Raw genomic sequence first — 20,908 nt, forward strand, 5'->3', positions numbered from 1 at the left:
ACAATTTAAAGTTCTAGAAATTCAGAAGCAGTAAAATGCCTCTTTCTCATTTTCTTTCATTTTTGCAATGTAGAGGTATTTATCTGATTCCCTTTTAGATAAGTCTGTATAATCTAGAGATTTGTTTCTTTGTTTGCAGTCATAATTTTAACTTGTAATATACATAGGCATGCATATATATGCATATATATACATATATATATATATATATATATACATATATATATATATATAATTCTGAAACAACATGAAATGATTTTTGAATTGTTTCAGCAGTCCTATTGCAATGACTCCAGAAAATAATTATAAAACCTAAGTAAAAGGTTTAGTAACTAATTGGATCCTGTGGTGAGTCCATGGAGGACAAGTTGTTCATTTGTTACAATTGTATGGTCTGAAATGTGTTCTGCAGTAATGCAATAAGCTGGCTACTTCTTACAATGGGCCCAATGAAAAATAATCTGTCCCCAAGATGTTATCGGCAAACACTTAGAGAGTTGCTCAGAGAGAGAAAAAAATAAAGCCAAGGTAGGAGAGAAGCAAGAGTGACTCAAACAGATTTGAAATAGAAATACAGCACAGTTAATATTAGAATATGGGGATGGATGGGTTGCGAATGGAGGTAGAAGAAGAAAGTGAGAGAGAAGGGAGAAAAGAAAAAAAGGTCTTTAAAGAAATAAAAATCCCCACTACCAAAGGAAATAATGAGAAAGAAAGGGAGGTGTTTAAGAAAGACAGAAATATAAGGGCCAGGATAATTAAAAGAGTTAGAAGCAACTATGTACAAATAGGAAATGGACCTAATAGACTAAGACGGCTAGTTTAATTATCTCCTTTAAGCAGACTGGACATGATTTTATTTTTTTTTCATAAGAGAGCAATTTCACCAAAGGTCAAAGTTGCTTGAAATTTAACAGTTCTTCAGAATGAAGCATGAAAGAAAACCCAACAAATAAGTTGTATTAGATGCCAAATTTATGGCTAGTATTAAACAGTGATAGAGTTCAAGTGAATGAGGTAAGGCAAAGGAGATCCCCACTGATGCATTTGTGAACAAAAACAACTGAAGGGAAAACATGTGTTTAGACTGAAAAAGGTGATGACGTGTTTGCTTTTATCGGGGATTTTATTTGTGGAATGATAATGTACTGGCACAGAAGAAATATAGTCTTTTGCCGATCAAAAGTTGGAGAGTTGAACTCTTATATTGAGTTAAAAGGACATAGATCTAGAAGAAAGATTCCCTCCTTGAGCATTTTTTTAAGTCATATTAAAAAGCTATATTTATTTGTGATAAGTGTATATTTGCATTATGGAGAAACAGAATTTCAATGGCAAACATTATAGTTTGAAGTCAAGATTAAAACTTACTTCTTTGAATTCATAGGAACTAAGGACTGGAGTTGAAATTCTTTTTGGATACGTTATATATATACATATATAATGGGGGACAGAGAAATCTGTGAAGGCCTCCTACTGCCCAATACGAACATTTAATTTATCTCAGTCTTATCCTATCATCCTTCAAGCTATCTTTTTAAAAAAAAAATACATGACAATGTAGTGTGGCATTTAGTAGATTTTTTTTTGCAACAAATTGATTGTAATATGGCATTAATATTTATTTTCACCAATCTTTGCAAGTTAAAAATTACCTTATACCAGGAAAAAAAATTTCAAAACTTTTCAACTGTTTCTTCTTTCATAGTTATAACTGTTTTCAATGAGATGAAAATTGTTCTTTTTGAGATTTTGGAACTAAAAGTGATCACAACTTATAACTTGAAATTCCAAATTACATTTTATTTCTAGGTTTAAAGTATTTTACTTGAATTTATCTGGTATAAAGTTAATATAAGTTACTAATATATAAAACATTAAGAAAATGGCTTAGTTAGAGCAGGAAAGGATTCTTCCAAATATGTTTCAAGATTTAATACAAATATCCTTATGATCATGGAAGATTTAATGTGATTTCTATAACTTGCATAAAATCAAAGGTAGAGAGGCAAAAAGTGAACCTTCTTGTGTGTTGATTATATATATTCAAGTTGCATATTTCACCCACATAGGCAGATAAATTGAATATATTTAGAATTCTAAGTATATAAATGTAATTTCTAAAAAGTGTATTTTCTACAACATTGCTGAGGAGCTTGCATGCATTGAAGCAATTTTGCTTTTGAGATACTAATTTTATGTATAGTTAAAGTGTCTAGCTGAGTTTGGGGACAAATGCCTGTTGGAGAAATAGGCTAGCAAAAGGTGAAGGTGAAGATTGGAGGTTTTAGCGCTGGCTGAGATGGGATGCTGGGGCTGTGTAACCGTGCCTAGAGGGCGGGGTTCCTGTGCATTCCTACTTCAGCAGATAACCTGCCCCCACGCCACTCCAGCTTCTGCCAGACAGATGGAACTCTCCAACAGGATAATCTGTGCAGCCATTCCAACAAGCAGGGTAGGTGAAACTTGCATTAAAATTCTACCCTCTTTTTTCTCCCCCCTCCATGAAGCCAGATCCTGAAGATACAGAGAGAATAAGGGTCATCTAGATTCTCCTTTAACTCATACTCGCCTGTCTGCATTCTCTCTAAGAGCTACCTACCTGTGAGAGTTCAGAGGCACTCTTCCACAGTACTTCATTTTCCATTTTTTTGTGTGCTTTCCCCCCCCCCCCCCCCCTCTCTCTTAAGGCTTTCTTTTCTCATCCCAACCATCCCCTCTTTCCTGTCCCTTCTCCAGGGCCTCCCCTCCCCCAACCACCAGCAGTTCAAATAACCCACCTCTTAGTCTTGGCCCCTAAACCGACCTTTTCCCCACTGTAGTGGTCAGTTCGCCCAAACTTAGTCCTGAGGGTGTAGCTCCGGGGAATATGTGATGTATTGAGTCTATGGTTTGAGTCTATTTTCTTCCTTCCAATTTCTGTTTTTTTTCCCTCCACCCAAGACTGCCTGAAGTTGTCTGAGGATGCTGAAGAAAAGATTGCGGCCTGGGAGCGCTCCTTCCCTCCAGATCGGTAAGTAAAAGTGATTTTCCGAAGGGTGGCGGGCTACCCCTGACCACCTTTAACTGAGGCTTAAAGCAGGACTTTGAGGTCCCTGGCGAAAGTGCTCCTATTTTTTTAAATTTAATTTTCTTAGAGGCGTGTGCTATCAAGGAATTAGCTTAGGAAATGCATGCTTTTTCCATGTCGGCAGAAAGTCACTGCGTAAAGAGGATGCAGACATGGCAAAGAGGGACGAAGAGAAACTAGGCGAATTTATAGGGAACAGAGTTGGTAGAAGACGGAAACAGGTCCCAAAGTGCAAAGTTATTCATTTCGTGGAAATACGATTTCTGAGTCTCACCGCAACTGCGGGAATATCCTAACTGGACTTTATTAACGATTAAACCCATAGGTATTTGCTCTCGTATTTGAGACAAAGCTCTATGCAGATCTACCTCGTTCTAAAGTTCTTTTTTCTTTTTCTTTCTTTTTTTTGGGGGGGGGGGGGTGGGGGGAGCAAACGCTTTTCCTCCCCATTTTCACACTAACATTGACAACCTCCCCAGAGCTGGGCATCCTCCCTCAGCTTTTTGGCTGGGTCACTCAAGTCCCCCACTCTACACACACCTCCCCAACACACACACACACACACACACACACACACACACACACACACGGAGCGGCCCCAGGCGGAGTGCAGGCCCCGGGGTGGGAGGCTGCCCTTCTGCCGTTCGGAGGACCAGGGAAATGAGCTCCGTTCTGGGTCTGACTGTCCCTGCTGGGAATATCCCCGGTCCCGGCTTTGGGAATCTCAGGCAAATAATTGATTGCTAATGCACACTTAGGGGACAAAGGTGTAAGCTCCAGGGCCTGGCTGTCCCGAGAGTGGCTACCAGCGCCCCGCACACAGGCTGGTTCCGCCAGAAGCGATTTTGGGGCTTCGCTGCGATTTCCTCCTCGCCTTCTCGGAACCTCCTGGGGATGAAGCTGGGGGGAGAGGCGCAGTGGTGGGAGCTGCAGTCCTAACAGCGGGGACCCAGCGTTTTCTGTTTTGTTTTGTTTTGTTTTGTCCTCGGGTTGTGGATTCTGTTAAAGTGGCTAGGACTGCGGGGCCGGCGCCGGTGCAGCGCGGCCGGAGGAGAGGCTCCGGGGACGGCAGCACAGCCCGGCCTCGGGGAGAGAGCGCTGCGCGGGAGCAGCAAGGTGAGGGCGCTCTTGCCCAGGACAAGCCGAGCTTGGCGTGTAGCTCACGCTGGCCGAGGCCTGGGAAATTACTCCAGAACCGGCTGGTGCGCTTCCCCACCTTTTTCCTTTCTCTCCTCCCCCTCCCCCTTCTCCGCTTCCTTCCCCTACCCCTTAAAAGTTGATTCTTTTGTTTACCTGGTGCTGTTTCGGATCTCAGCACTTATTTGCTAGTTGATAACACTGTTTTCTCTGTAATAGACATCTTTTCTCCTTTCCACCCCCCCTGCTCTTCCATTTCGCTTTCTACAGCTTATTCCTTTTCTACCCGAGCGTGTTGGCCAAGGTGAAGGTTTTTTTGCTTTTGTCTTTTCAAACAGGAAAAGAGGTAGCCTTGGGGTGGGAACTCCCTTAAGTCCTAAGCGAGGCCCTGGGTTGGGGAGAGGGAGGCAGGGGTTGGGGAGGGCAGAGCATCCCTGCGTGTGCCGGAGAGTGCTGTGGTCTCCAGCCATGGAAGGAGGGGAAGGAAAGGACAATGCAAAATAGAGCTCGTCACTTCTGACTGCCCCTCCGTCGCCCATAGACCCAGTTCCCATGCTTCAACATCATCCTTACCTGGCCTCCTGTCAAACTTGAGGTAGGCAGAAATTTTGAAATTGTAATCATAAAAGTTTTTCTAAATGATAACAAATAACTCTCAAATTAATTCTTGTGGGAGTAAGAGAGGAGATAAAAATGCCCCAAGTCCTTTTCGCGGTCCGGTGCCTGACATGTATAATCCTCTTTCATGGTCTTTGGCCTCTCCGAAGAGCTTCACGGGAGGAAAGCACGTTGCATATTGCTGAGATTTGGAGATTCCTGTCCAAGTGAAAAGTTGCCAGACATGTTTGGATATTCATTTTTGCCTGAGTTTAATTTGTCTTCCCAGGTATCGCTTTCAGAATCAGGTCCTAGTCTTCAGTTTTATTCCCTCTTTTCTAGTCTCATTCTTTAAATCAGAATGCGGGTGTAAAATGCAAGCATATTCATTGTTGATTCCGCTGATCAGGAAGACTAAACACTGTAGTGAGGTTAGTTAGGGAGCCTTGTTCTCAGTTCTTCATTTTTTCACTGCTCTGGAATAGTGACCTGATCATTGTTTTTTGAAATTAAATTATCTGTTAAATTAGCCCCTAAACAATAACTGTTGATATTTTCCCTTTGGGTCCGGTTGCCCTGAATCTTTTTCCCTAGATGGGAAGAATAGGCATCAAAAGATTGCTTGGACACATGAAAATGTAAAGATTATAAAAATCAATATTTATGTGCTGGTAATATTATGTATGTAATAGAAATCACTTTCAAAGCAGATGAATTTTATAAACAAATTCGTTTAGAGGCCTGTGCTTCAGGAGGACCACACTAATTCAAGGATGACTGTAAATAAGCATCTTTGTTGATTAAGAAAAAATATGAACACAGTATTTTCATTACTCTACAAAACCTAAATGCTCAAACTCATCATATACCGGTGCTTGCTAAACTAAATTAATTCTGTCATCCAGGGATATTCTCAAAAAGGAAATTTAACTTTAAGCAAAATCTGAAATGTTTTAGATGTGAATTTCTAGAAATCCAAAGTATATTTATTTCTTTGAATCAGATACTTGTTTGTTTTGCAATCATTATATGAAACAATTTTAGAATAGCGCAGATGCTCCCCGCCCCCTCCCCTTGTTTCAGATTGCTTGCATATGCAGGCACAGGCATGAGAGCTTCCAGGATATATTAAGGGAATGACATTTTTCTCATTTGTTTTAACAAAAGCCCAAAGAATCTTTATACCCAAAGGTAGTAGGGTAGTTCGAAAATCTTTTAAAATAATGAGCACTATTGTGTGTTTTTCCTATTAAAATGTGCTGAGTGAATAAATAATTAGAGGCTATGATGGTTGGAAATTCAGAACAAGAATGAGGTGATAATTTTGTTATTTAATACTTTTATAATTTTTGTAATTAGCAATGTAGTTTTAAAGTTGGCAAAGCTTTCTTAGAAAAAAGTAGGTACTCCTTCCACCCCATCAAAAGTACTTTAGACTGAAGGAAGGAATCAGGTAGAACTGGCATCAGGCTAGTTTATTATTTTTTTATTTATTCCAATAGTAGTATTAGTGGAGTTGAAATACACTTTTAATAATACATCTTGAGGTTATTGTAGGTTGGAAGACTAAAATTGATCATTCCTACATCGATAGTGTTGCCTATTATTGCATTGATTTGTGTTTGTTTATATAGAGGCTTTTGGTTATTTACTTACATATTTCAGCATCTGCCTCTTGATTATTATCTCAGGTTGGTTTTAATGAAAGCTTATATATATAGGAAACATGCTTGATATATCAATTGTAAGTAAATATGATAGTGAATTATGTCAACCCAAAGAGTTTATGAAATTACTTATTCATACTTGCTTTTTTAGTAGTTAACTGTTTCTCATTAAAACCTCAAGCTACTTGAAAACTTCCATTCTTCTCTTCACATATTGTATTGATGTGTTTCAATAAAATAGAAACACAGGTAATTTTATGGTGTCAGATATGATAGAATGAAACTGATGAATGTCTTGTCCTTTTCTGTTGGCACAACTAAGTTACCCTCATAACAATAAAGTGGCCTCTGTGTTTACTAATGCCCTGGATGAAAAATTAAGGAGCAGCAGGATTTGAATATAGAAATGGCCTTGTTTAAAAAATATCTGTGACTTATGCCAGGGGTACTTCTACTATGCAGGGCATTTCAGAGTTCTCCAATACATATGAAATGCATACACTCACTTATTCTATGATTTGGTGTATGTGTACCATTCTGTTTTATAAAGATAGGTATTTCTTGGACTAATATATCTTATGTAAATGTTATATATCAGGGTTCATTTGAACACATACAACACTAAAAACCTTGGGGTGTTCTTTACATGCACAATGCAATAGTGGGAGATTGTGATGTGTGTGCCTGCTTCTCTTATTGTCATTACAAAATGTGGAAAGATGACTTGGAAATTGGAAAATAAAAGTACAATAGCTTAATTTATTGAGGGCTATTTACTCTTCATTTTATAGTTGTTTTTGTTTTGGAGGATGAATCTCTCCTTGCTAAAATTTTGGAATACATCTACCAAATACGGTTTACAGTCCAATTCTTCATCTATAGCTCCCCCACCCCCTCCAGTATTTGTGAAGTATACTGGGGAGAAAATTAGCAGAATTATTTCTTGAGGATGAAAGGGTCTTGGGAGATGGAAAAGGAATCTCCTCAACCAGTCAAATTTTCCTGAAATTGCTTACCCTCAGCATCTGCAATGGGAGGTGGAGCCTCACAGTCCCAGGGCTGCAGGCGGGAGGTGGCTGATGGGGACCTCAAGCTTTGCAGGAGGTTGAAAGGAGAAGCAGAGGGAGAGCTTTGAGTTTGTTTATTTGGTTTATTTTTCTGTCCTGTGCCAAGCCCTTGAAATTAGCACAGGAACATGGCCCTTTAGGACCAAGCGCTCTTGGCATTCTTTGGAGACTGGGATTCCAGAGCATCAGATGTACAGGACGGATAGCTAGGGTGTGCTCACCCAACCCTCCCTCTGTCTTTTATGGACACACCAGCTCCTCCTCACATGCATGGGGTAGTGGACAGTGTTGACTTGAATTGTGCTCGCTTGCTCCAAGCCTCTCCTGTGAATGAACCCGAAAACACTCGACAGGTCGTGAATAATCGTTTTAATGAGTGTGCAAATCGTGCGATGGGGTGCACCGAGCTGTCGGGTTAAACAAACAACTTGTACCCCGACCGAATCTGATTGTTAAAGTGCAAAGTGATGTCAGTACCATTTCCATTGCCCTGTGGAAAATCATAGATCTGACACTCGGAAGTCTAAATTTTTCTCATTAAAAATATTTTCCAACGGTATATGTGATCTTCTTTAATATTAATCTGAGCCAAACAGAAACTCATTTGGGAACCAAAAAATTGTCATGTAACTACTTCAAAAACAAATCAAGAGAAAAACAAGGAAGAAATCAGAACAGATATTAAAAGTCTGAGAATTTCTTTTTGATAGCTCACATGTCATTGCTGATCAATATTGTAAAAAATCTTACCTTTGTATTTATATTTATTTATTAACTTAGTAGAGGCAAATATCAAGTTAGCTGAATCTAATCAACTAGGATGGATCATTTGGTCCTGTAGTAATATAATCTCTGAACCTGTAAGGATTTTTTATATTGAAAGTTTAACTAAAATTCTTGCTCTTTATTTTAGCTTGTGAAAGGATGAATGAATAAGTACTTTCCACATTTATGCTTTCAAGGAAAACAGTTTGGAGGAAAGTAGTGGGAAAGGAACCCTGGTGGGCCACCCTCTAAAACAATAACAAAAAGCACAAGCAGAAGTGAGTTCTTCAGAAATCACAGTCTCCCCCACTTCGTCTGCACAATTGCACTGGAGGAATAGTTCTTTTCCATCCAGTTAAAAGATCTTCTTGGTTCAGCTACTGCTGCTCCTTATCTTGTTCATTAAAATGTTCACAATTTCAAACATCAAAAACCACATAAAAGAATAAAACCTCAAAAGATTAAAAAATATATATCCATTTTACATATCCTCTCTAAAAAACTGGAGAAATTTGTAAAATGTTTTTCTCCACCAGCACCTTCTATACATTCACAAATCAAACGAGCCAACTAAAAAGATGGTTGGGAATAAGTGTATTTGTTCCAAATAACTAGTTTCTTTAACCAAAAAACATTATAGGAAAGTTAAGGGTTAATATTTTATTGGATTGTTTTATAGATTTTGTTTTACTTTACTAAAAACTGAAAACATATCATGTCCTAGTGTCGAAGGTTGTCCTCTAGTAATTATAATCAGATTTAAAAATAAAATATTAGGATATGCTACACTTTAATATTGAAGCTCAGCAGCATTTGATCACTCAGCTCCTACTGCCATATTGCTCTTTACATCTGTCATTCTTTTTAACCATCTATTTTACATATGATTGTCAATATACAACCAATGGAAATTAAATGAATCCATATAAAACATAACCGAGGTATTTAATGGAGTAAGCAATTTCTTATGGAAGTCATAATTTTGTTATTATGGTTGCTAGTTTGTATACATCTGTCAGTTTAGCCACAATTGGATAAAATGGAAAGTATTGAAATTCCGTTTCAATCATCAAAACTTGGAAAAGACAACCAGCAGTTTAGTATAGTGATTTTTATGTATTTTAGCTGTTATCTAGTGAATGTATCAGAATATCAATTCAGAATACCCTTTATTTTCTAGATTTGACAAAAAAAATGACTATCAAAAAAGTAGGAGCTTGCACTTTTTATTGCTTTAAATATTTTGGGGCATACAACAAATCGTGCAGTTATTCCCTAAACAGATTTCTTCTCTGTGGGCTGATTGAGTTGAGGAATTTTAGGAGCCAGTGAAAGAGCCACATCCATTTCTGTTTTAGATGCACAAATAACAAAACTAGAGGATGCATTTTTTTTTTAGTGTGTGTGTGTGTAAAGAACTACACCATTAAAACATTAATTATATTTGAAAGAGAGCAGAGAGCTTGTTGTGTAATTGCATTATTGAATTTATATTCCATAGAAGCTGTCTGTGGAGAGGGCTGAAATTGTATACCTGTCTTAAATGATGCACCCTCTTCAGTGAGGTGCATAAGAAGAGCAAAGAGATGAAGGAAGCAAACGTGGAAGGGAATAATAGATATTTGGAAGGATCTAAGCAGAGGGAATCCATGTGCAAAAGCATTTCTCATGAAGAACAAGCACGGGGTCTTTGTTCTATGTAAACAAAAACTAACGTGATTTTTTTTTTCTCTACAAAGCAAATCACAGAATGATCTTAGCTGAATTTGAGTGACTAAGTATATTTCAATTATCATATTTCTGATCCCCAAGACCTGTTTTATTTCATAGCTGCCAAATTTTATATCCAAAGTTTAGATTCTTTTCTTCCCAATCCTACATTGGTATGAATCATCCCTGATCATTTTTAGTTTTTGGCTTAATTACTAGTTTTCAGTTTTAAATTACTGATAAACTAATTAATCTGACTAATGTTCCTAAACTTCTGTGAATAGTATAATAGACGCAATAACAACACAAATAAAATTTGCAGCCATGATGATAAAAATAAAATGTTAATAATAATAATGCAAACAATAATAGCAGAAACAATTTTAAAATAATTTATCTGGCTGAATAGACTGAAGAGGAAATTTGTGTTTCACAGCTACAGTTAGGTATTTCTGATTTCTTGTTTCACTGGTTAGATGGATGACCCATTCTGGCTCAACTCAAGTGTTCTGAGATTCCCTTGGTTTAATATAGTTGGTCTTTTTTAATTGCACAGAGTACTTCTGTACCCACTTTTCTTCATTGATATGTGTAAGGTCCCCCCACATACCATTCAGAATCAAATCAACTCATGAAGGAGACTGGGAGCAGAGGCATACATGTGGCTGAAGTTCTGCTGGTGAATGGGCAAGCTGTCATATTTGGGATCCTGTAATCGGGGCTGCGGAGTTTGAAATGGGCAAAGTGCTTCAGTTATGAGATGTCTGTGAGCCAAAGAGAAGAGTAGCTCTGAAGAACTCAGCCATAGGACAGGACACAGAAATTAAGAATTAGGTTCCCCTGATTTTTTTTTTTTTTTTTTTTTTTTGATTTAAGGATAGAGGGATGGAAAGGGGACAATAAAGTGGAGGAAGGAGTTCAGGTTGAAGATGTAATTGGTAGTGATCTATATAGTAAAGCTAAGCCCATCTCCTTAGGAGGAAGGAGAGGTGCTTTTGTCAATTGTAAACCTGACAAGGTTTATTGGTTCAGGCGTGAGAACAGCCACCAGTTCCTGAGGCTAAGTTGGAATGAATTTGCCAGTGAACCTGTGCCTGCAGGAATCTAACTATACTATCAGCCCCATGTTCTGAGCTCCCTGTGTTATCTCCCCCTCACCCAAAGGGGGGGGGGGGAAGCAGTAGGGAGGGAATTAGACTCAATGTTTGTCAGGCAGATGTTGCGGGTTGTTCAATAACTGCTTTCATTTGTGGAGAGGAAAGAAAGCTGGTTAGTAGAAGAAGGGTAGTTATAGGAGGGGAGAGCAGAGACAGAGATAGAAATTCCTTGGCAACCCAGCTACTAGGGCCAAATGGATAAGGACCTTAGCTATAGAAGGGTAATTTGGGAGCAATGAAGGGTAACCATTCAATATTTTTATGTTTTGTCTTATTATAAATTAATGTAGCCCTAAAAATTTATAATAAAAAAAAGACCTGCAAGTCTTGTTAAAAATTAAATTACAAAAAGGCCTAACAATGCCCTGTTCTGTCCTCCAGAAAACTTTTTTCTTTAGATTTTGTCTTCAAACACACACACACACACACACACACACACACAATCCATAACTAAAACAATGGTGGAAGGAAGAAAGGGAGGGTAAAAAAGAAGGACACAGCTTCCCTGCTGGTTGTTCCTACATCCACCTTTACCCTTAACAGCAGGGAGGCTGAACAATTCTTTTTCATTTCTGTCTAGTCTTTTCACTTAAAAAGGTATGAAATATTCCAGTTCATGAGAATAATATTTTACTGAAGATTAGCAAAGAATGAGGAACTTTCATTTCTGGAGATAAATTCACTGAATATAGTCTGCAATGGGAGAAAGGCAGCTTTGGCTGCAACTGTATACTGCTTTGCTCTTCAATGGTACCCCAGGCTTTCTCTCTGCACCAATAATAAAGTTCACTTCAACTCTTCTGGAAGTACAGCTCTGCAACTTGAACTCAAACTGGAGCTTTCCATATACAATCCAAATCTAATACAAATAACAACTTAAGAAGAAATATTGTTATTGTGACTTTTTGTTTGCATTGTTCTTTTAATAGAAAAATATCATTTGTTTCAATAATTAAAAGAAACCAACACTGCCAGTAAAAGTAACCCTCAATCTTGTTATATATACCCCCCCAAAAAAATATGGCTTTTAAGAATCAATTTTTAAGTACTTTGGTTATAATCATATATAACTGAGAACCCCTGGTTCATTGGAGACATGCCTAACTAAAAGAAACCAAGTTAGTACTTTTGTAATGGAAATATAGGACAGAAAGTAAAGAAGCAATAAAAGTTATTTCACAAAGTCATGCAGACATTCATGTGCCCAGTTTATGCTCCTATTTCACAAAATTAATAGACTTCTATATCCCTATATCTTAAAAATAATTTAGCTAACACAAACCAGATATTTAAATGTTTATGAATATATGCACCATGCTTCATTTAGTTCAAATATGTATGCTAGTTTATTTTTAGAAAGTAAGACTAAATCAGTACTAACATTTCTAAGTTTTTAACTACCAATAACTGGGATTATTTGTGATCTGTAAACACTAAAGGAAACCAGAACCACTACATTTTGTTTAGATTTTATGATGAAGCAAATACAGATTCCTAAGGAATTTAGAGGTGAGTGAAATTAAAACCTACACACACATTTTTTTTTTTTGTAAACCAAGATTTGGTGATTTCATTTTTTAAACACTAACACCTTACTATTAAGTAAAAGAAATATACAGTTTCAAAGACAGGAGAGTTAATGACATTTCAGAAAGGGAATGGCTGCAAATGATGCTAACATTTTTTTTTTTTCCAACAAAGAACTTTTAAGGCAGATGCAGTCAGATCTGTTGCACAGTGGCAAAGCCAATATTTTAGAAGTGGGTTTGGGGAGATTTAATTGGGAGGAGGAAGGGATGGGGGTGTACATGTCCAAGTGACCCAAGTATTGCTAATGGTGAGATATGACTCGTGTAGAATAGGAAGGATTCCACTCCATGAGAAGAACTGCACAAGACTATTGGTCCTATCAGGTTTCCTCTCCTTTTAAGTATACATTTCAAAAACTTATCCTTCCACTAGGCTCTCATTTGCAGTTATGACTCCACAGCCAGCAGCCAGCTTGTATAATAGTTCAACACATCAGTTCAGTTTTAGAGAGAGAGAGAAAAAAAAAAAAAACAATAGGCAGGAAAAATAAAGTTAGTCTTATCAATAAAATTCCCATTGGCAGTTGGAGAATAGGAAAGAGAGAGGCATCGAAACCGGACGGCAGGGAAAGAGCAGTGCTCCTCACGTGAGTCTTGGGAAGATGCTAAGTAAAAAGCTGTTCAGAAATTGGGATTAATAGAGCAGCTTACACACAAATCTGCCGGAAATCGCGCTCCGTTTGAATGAAAATGAAGGAGTTGATGCATATTCTAATTTTCTCTGTTTGGCTGCTATTTTGGAGGAAGAGACTTCTTTTGCTGATGGCGGAACTTTTTTTGTTCCGCGCAGGAAATGTGTATATTGAACACAAATATTTTCCTCCCCCTTTCCACTGCTCTCCTCCCTCCCGCCACCCCTCTGTAATCGGCGGTGGCTGGGCTCCTCGGTTCCCTGGCCGCTAGTCCCAAGGTCTCTCCCCACCCCCAGGATAACGGGGGGCCGGCAGTGCGGGGAGAGGAGAGGAGGGTTCCTCGGAGGCACCAGACCGGCGGAGATGAACTGGAGTTTCCATTCCATGTTTGGACATTGAGAGCGCAGAGAGTGAGGCGTCAGGCGGTTACAGTGATGACCATTAATTCAAAAGCTGTTTCCTCTCATCACCAAGTAAGACCGTAAGCGCGGTCTGACACCCACGTGAGGATCCGTGTCCGAACCCGGTCCGTGCCCCACGTCCTCGGGGACCCACGGGGCGGGCGCGCTTGGAGACGAGAAGCCCGGCGGGGCCTCGCTCGCCCCGGACCCCGACGGGTGTCGCTCCCGCTGAGAGCGCCGGGAGCGGCGTTCTCCGGAGGGTCCGGGCAGCGGGGCGCGGGGCGGACAGTGCCCAGGAGGGGTTGGGGGAGGCCGGGGAGGGAAGAGGGGCGCTCCCCCGCCGCGTCGCGCCCGCAGGCCGAGCTGGGGCTCCGGGTTTAATTCGGGGCGGGGAGTGGGGAGTAGGGGGCTTGGAGCGGGGGAAGGAGGGAGAGAAAACGGAAACACCTCCGAGTGTCTACACGCGGGATAAAAACCCCAGAGGCAACCCGGTTCCCAGCAATTTAATTTCAAAAGAGCCGGGGAGACCTGCCTCCTCCGCCCCCAAAGCCGCTCCCAAAGCGCCGCCCGAGCCGGGGCTCCGCGGAGGCCGCCGCCCGCCGGGGAGGGAGGGGGAGGGCGCTGAGATCACCGCCGGGCGGCCCCGCGGCCCCTGAGCGCCCGTCCGTGCCCCGTGGGGCCCGGTGCCCGGGCGCCCGCTCCCTACCGGCCCGTCCCCCCGGACGGCACGCTTCGCGGACCGCAAACCCGCCCCGGCGCCGCACCGCCGCGGGGCTGGGCCTGGGGGTCCTCCCCTCCCGGCGCAGAGGGGACCGGAGCGCAGACCTGGCCCTGGAGAACCCACGTCAAAACACCGCCACGGTCCTTAACGCCCAGAAACCCCCACTTTGCCCACAGCCTCTGGGACAGGACCGGGCCTCACGGGCACAGGAAACCCCGAGAGGCTCCGGGGCCTCGGGCTTCTCCCGCGCTCCGCGGGGCCTGACTTCCGGTCCCCCGGGGGGGGGAGGGGCTGGGCCACACCCACACACAGCACTTCCGCCCCGGGGGCCTCTGCACTTCCGCCAGCCCCGTGGCCAAGGGCTACCTTCCAGGAGGCGGATGATGTTCCTTTCCCTGTTCCCTTTATTTCTCTTTATTTTCAATTCCCTTGAACGTCTTCGCTTTCTTAAACAGGGGAGGGGAGCAGGAGGGAAGGGAGTGGAGAGCTAGGAGTTGAGAGTTAAGGCGCACACAAGATAAATATTTGCCCCCCTTTTATTTTTCAGATCACCTGCCTCTTTTTTAATTCCATGCACAAATTCCCATCAACAACTTAGTCCTTTCTTAAGGCTAGGCCAGTGTCTGAACTTAGTAGGCATGCAATAAATGTTAAAAAGAACTACCGAATAAAGGTTTGCCACTTTGGGCACATGTGCTTAGAGCTAGTGGGTAAACCTTAAAAATTAGCTGACTTCTGACTTCTGGTGTTTTGTTGAAATTAGTTGAGAGGTTAATGATCAAATGTTTTTTTCAGGCATTTTGGTGTTTTTCTTTTCTTTTTTCCTTTTTTTTGGGGGGGGTGGGGGGTCGGGGGAGGAACTCCCCCAAATCGGGAGGAAGTCAGAATTGCTGAAAACGGTTTCTGAGGGTTTTTTTTTTTTTTTTTTTTTTAAATGTGTGGGGTAAAATGTTGTGATTTTTAGAATTTGGGGGTTTATCAGCTCCTCTGTGGCTTTTCTTTTCCATTTGCTTTCTTTTTAAAGTTTTACTTTCTGAGGCAAGAAGTCAAGGCCTTGTGAGTTAACTTAATCTCTTGTAGCCAACTTGAGGCAGAAACTAAGATATCTCTTTTGCTTTCAAGATATAGTATATAATAGTTTAACCCTTGCCGATCCTAATTCACTTGTATCATCTGCATCATTCAACTGTTCTTGTTCTTTGCAATAGCATTTGTTTTTAAATTGCCAAAATAACTTTTTTTTTTTAACAAGGAGAGAAATTTTATAGGTGTGAAGTTATGAGACTAGATTCAGTCAACATATGTAAGTGCATATTCTACTGAGCACTAGTTGTATAACTCACAGCCTAGTCCCCTAGAGCATTTAATATCCCATTTTTGTGGATTGTAGCAGTGAAAATATACACCAATAAGGTAACAATCATGAAAATAATTTGAAAGGCTATAATTGCAAATCAAAGTTAAACTGTATTTATTAGCATCATTATGAAGAGGCATTAGAGGGATATAAATAAGATTCATTCTTATCCTCTGGGAACTTACAATCTACTTGGGCATAAATAATGTAAACTTAAATTGATAGAAACAGTTACTAAGTAATATTCAGTGTCTGGCATATGGAAAACATTCAGCAAATAATTGTCTCACATATTAATTTGCAGCCATGCCATTCTTTTAACAGAAATATGATACTGATAAGAAATAAAGGATTAATTAGGAAAACTTTCATGGAGGGTATTAACTTGTCCTTAATGTGTCACATAAGAAGACTAGAATATGCAAGCTGTTTGTATTTGGGGGCTGATTAAAGGTGGCATACACAAAGAATGAGAAAGATTTTGATGAGCTGGAGTTTGGTGGTGATTTCTAGTAAACCTTAAAGACCAGAGGAGATTGTATTTGATAGCAGAGACTGATTTTCTATGTAGAGTTTGGCATGATTAAAATTTTTTAATAGAATTTAAAAAATTCTAGCCAGCAATTGATTATGATGAAAACTGAGGGAGAAAGAGTAAGAAAAAAAAAAAAAAGATTTTGGTGCAGTTCTGGAATGCAATATTACTAGATAGTGGCTATAGACAGAGCCATCATTAGGACTTTTCTCCCCAATTATTATACAATAGAAAATACATTGAGATGATGAGGTTTGAATAGAATAAAGCCACAGGAGCAGTGAAATCAGTACTACCCCAATTATTCATTCTGTTGGTGGTAGGGAATATTGTGTTGACTGATGGTGAGCAGAGGTTAGTCATTTACCCATTATTTATATTGACCCATTATTCAGTAGCAGTACTTCTGATCTGGGTGTGATTTGACGACCCCCTCCCCACCTCCACCCCCCAACTCAAGAGACACATTTGGCAATGTTTGGTGACATTTTTAGTTGTTAACAACTATGGGGTCTCTACTGGCACCTAGTAAGTAGAGGCCAGGGATATATATTGCTAAACATCTTATAATGCACAGGAGAGCCCTGACACCTCCCCAGCCCCTGGTTCCCAAACAATAAATCTTCTGGAACAAAAAATGTCATAGTGCCCAGATTGAGAAACCTTCAGTTATGGATATGAAGTAAGAGTTCTAACTCTGGAGAACTAGACAATGAGACCCAGAACCTAACTTTTCAATTGAAGAAATGTTTTATTTGTTTAGTGAGTCAAAAGTGGCTCTGAAAATGACAGTGTCTCTTCCTAGCTCCAAGGCTTTAGAAACAGGACAATTAGAAGGATACCTGCTTGGATATTCTACTTTTAACAATATGGTGTTAGAAATCTTTCTTAAGGGTTTGTCATCTAAATATTATTTATTAAGTTAGTAAAATGTGCCTGTGGAGTTGCTTAGCAACTTATGGAAAGCTTGTTTTTTAGAAGTTCGTTTGTTTGTTTAAAGCTAGGGTAGGTTGCATATTATTAGCTACATTACATAAATCAACAAAGAAATGTACACTGAAAATGGAATAAGATGTTACAACACATTTTCTGCTCTCTGTGTCTGGCAATTAAAACACTCTAATTGGTAGAATTGCATCAAGTATTCGACCAACATTATATATGAAGTTTCAACATAATATTGAGTATATAAGAGAACCAAAGGAGAAAAATGAAGCAGGTTTGTCATAAAGTATGTGTTTATCTTAACCTTTCTTGTTCTTCAAAAAAAAAATCTTATCTACTAAGTACTTTTATCAGACACTAATTATCCTCTTTCTGAAAATAATTTCTCCAACACCCTTCAGTGCTTGCACCCTTTAATCATATCTCATTACATCTACCTAATCCATATCTTTTTCACATTGCCAGGGCTCATTAACAGTTTTAAAAGCCAGTCTTGGACATTATTATTCTTTGTAACTGAGATGAAAATAATGCCAATAATATTTTATTTCTAAAATGTAATGGATCATTTAAAATTTGTTCTGAAGTCACTTCTTTAAATATTAATGAGAAATTAACTTTTAAACATGCATTAAGCTAGCAGGAATGCTAAGATGTGTCTGAAAACTCTGAAGCACCTTTTCAGAAGAGAAGTTATTTTTATAAGCTGTTTTAACAGTGGATCATGAGTCACTTTGAAGGGAACTGATCCTTGATTAACAGTTGGCTGATATTGTGATTCTACAGATGTGTGGAAGCAATACAGGTGCTACCTATGAACCAGGATAGATTTGAGCATTTTTCCTTTTCTGATTGAAAAGGGTAAGCTCTTGAATGGGCCTTCATCTTTGTGTATTACCCTGTTTAACTGTAGATAAGACAAACCAAATGCCCCACTGAAATAATGAACTATAGGCACCATGTTTCCCATACACTTAAAGAAAAGATTATAAATATGGATAGTACATTATTCCTTTTTATTTCTCATTTTTAGAAAAAGAAACCCAGATCCAATTTGCAGTTACCTGACTAAAGTAGAGCTTCATGATAGTGACATTTTAGGACTTGCAATTCAAATTCTATCTCTGAAAATATAACTACATAGTTCTAACATGTTATTTTCAATAAATGGGAAGCTCTCTCCAACATTATAACTAAATTTGACTTTTTTTTTTTTTTGTAATGCTCATCAGAAGGTATGTTTTTATTGATTCTAGAGAGAGGAAGAAAGAAACATCATTCACACCCCAACCTGGGATTGAACTCACAACCTTGGTTTACACCCTGACTGGGAATCAAACTCATAGCCTTTTGGTGTACAGGATGATGCTCCAAACAACTGAGCCACTTGGCCAGGGTAAGATTCTTTCTTGAAAGTAATTTTTAAGAGCCTTAGGTAAAACTTAATGGCCATTACTTATTTTCTATGCACATACTCTTAAGCTATATTTTAATAAACCAAAAGTAATTGTCCAAAAACCCAGCTTTTAGACAAGTACCTCCAGCTATTTATTCAGCAGTAGTGGAAATGTAATAAAAGCTTTCATTCAACTTCGACATCACCCCTTCTCCCCCCCCCCTTCATTCATTCTGCTAAAAAAGAAATTCTCTCTTATTTATTTAATAGGTATTTATTTATTTATTTTTGGAATATAATATTTTAGAATTTTATGTTGGCTCTGATTTATCTCCATGAGTAAGGTTCAGCTTATTGTTGACTGTAGGAGATTGCTATTAAGCAGAATCAAATGAAACCATGAGTTGGTGAATTTGGTGTGCTGTGTCTTTTACTGATGCTAAGAATTGAATCTGTAAATTTTTTTTTAGGATCTGTAAATTTTTTCCCCAAAAATCACTGTTGACATTTTTTTCTTTTAAGTTCTCTTAATTTATTTACTCATTTTTTGCGGAGGTTAACTTTGTTTATACTCAATTATACACGAGTATTCACATGTGTTCTTTTTTTACTTTACTGAAATAGCTTAAGTATTCACTCCTACTAAATTTCCTCCACACCAAAATCAATGCTTACTTTCATGAAATTTTTCTAATTTTATTATCATTTAAATTATTTCTACTAATAAAAATAAAATTTGACAACTTAACAATTTAATACCACAATAATTTACCAAGTTACAAATACAGTACTAATATAATTTAAAACTTTCTGTCTTTATAACAATTCTTACCTTTTTCTTATTAAAATTGTTTTGCTTTTTCTCTACTGATCATGTATTTCATTATCTTTTCCACATTATTTTCAGAAGTTTTTCACTGGTCAGTACAATGAAGGTTGATGGCATGATCATCCAACTTGCCTCAAAGAATTCATCGGTGTGCTGTTATCAAGCAGAAGTTTCCAAATATGAGTTCTCTAACTCAAGGAAAGTTGCTGCATCCAGGCAGAAAGGCATCTGGGAACTCCCTAAGTGTGCATGATTTGTCTTCTGAGAAAGTTGCTTCAGCATTTTTGCTTTTTTTTTGAGTACTTCTCTCTATAGCATCCTCCAGACTCTAAACTACTAGACAGGTTCCTAAGTTCCTTCAGATCTGTCCCATGTCAGGGTTCTCGGTCCACTTCCCACCTTCTGGCTCCATGGATGAAAAATAAATAATAATAAAATAACAAAAATCATTTCTGTTTGACTGAATCATTCCTGTCTTGAAGCACCCTGATGGATTCATTAGCCTTAATATTGCATTTACTAGCTCACACACACTTGTTTGTGGGAAAGTGCTCCTCTTGGCATTTGCCTGGTTAGGAAAAGGAACACTAGGTATGTGGCATTAGATGTTGCTCTTGAAGTGCATGGCATGATGGTAGCATAAAACTTGTACAAGCTTAGTTTTTCATTGATTGGGATACAACTGGCCTACCACCATCTTTCCCTGACATTGTATGCCAGCTTTAATTTATTCTGGGCCACACCCCCTTCCAGAGCAATCACTCTAGCTTAGTATAGTGTATGGTACCATTAGAAAGAAAAACATGGTGCCTCTTGTAGGGGTAGTGTTGGGAGCTTTACCCTAGCAAGCAAGAGCTGTGCTAAGATGATTAATTGCATCCTGGGAATACACTGCTTCTACCCTAAGTGAAAGAAAAGAAAAGAGCTGCTATTATTTCTCCTCACTCGTTTCTCATAAATAGCCAGGATTTAATTTTTCCAATTCTTGTCATTGTTTTTGCTCTTAGAAATTATAATGAGAGAGATATTGGAAGTAAATTTGAAATAAAGGACTCGAGATGGTTAAACTTCAAAATCAGCACAAAATAAATCAGCACAGAGATGTGCGAAGTCATTTCAAAGAACATATAAATTTCTGTGTAGCAGGGTTTTGACATAATCCAATTGAAGATATTGACGTATCCACAGAAAATATTTTATCCATGAAAGCAGATAAAGGAAAGTCAGAAGCAATGTAGGCTAAGTCTATCCAAATATGGTTCAGAGATGAGGGAGTGGACTTAATTCCATTGGACTTTAATCCCAATGACAAGGCCATTCCTTCTGTGGATGA

The 20,908-nt window shown here is 39.0% G+C and overlaps 1 long non-coding RNA gene across 2 annotated transcripts; it reads left to right on the forward strand.

Moving 5' to 3' along the window:
- Positions 1–231: 231 nt before the first annotated feature.
- LOC118726268 lies at positions 232–20,024 on the forward strand. Of its 2 annotated transcripts, XR_004990258.2 has the most exons (3): positions 232–2,455; positions 2,944–3,013; positions 19,654–20,024. It is a non-coding gene; the product is annotated as an uncharacterized LOC118726268 (long non-coding RNA). The 2 variants fall into 2 exon arrangements; XR_006742253.1 differs by lacking the exons at positions 232–2,455; positions 2,944–3,013 and adding an exon at positions 18,692–18,746.
- The last annotated feature ends 884 nt before the right edge of the window (positions 20,025–20,908 follow it).

The sequence above is a fragment of the Pipistrellus kuhlii genome, unplaced genomic scaffold, assembly GCF_014108245.1.
Source record: "Pipistrellus kuhlii isolate mPipKuh1 unplaced genomic scaffold, mPipKuh1.p scaffold_m20_p_1, whole genome shotgun sequence".
Classification (NCBI taxonomy): domain Eukaryota; kingdom Metazoa; phylum Chordata; class Mammalia; order Chiroptera; family Vespertilionidae; genus Pipistrellus; species Pipistrellus kuhlii.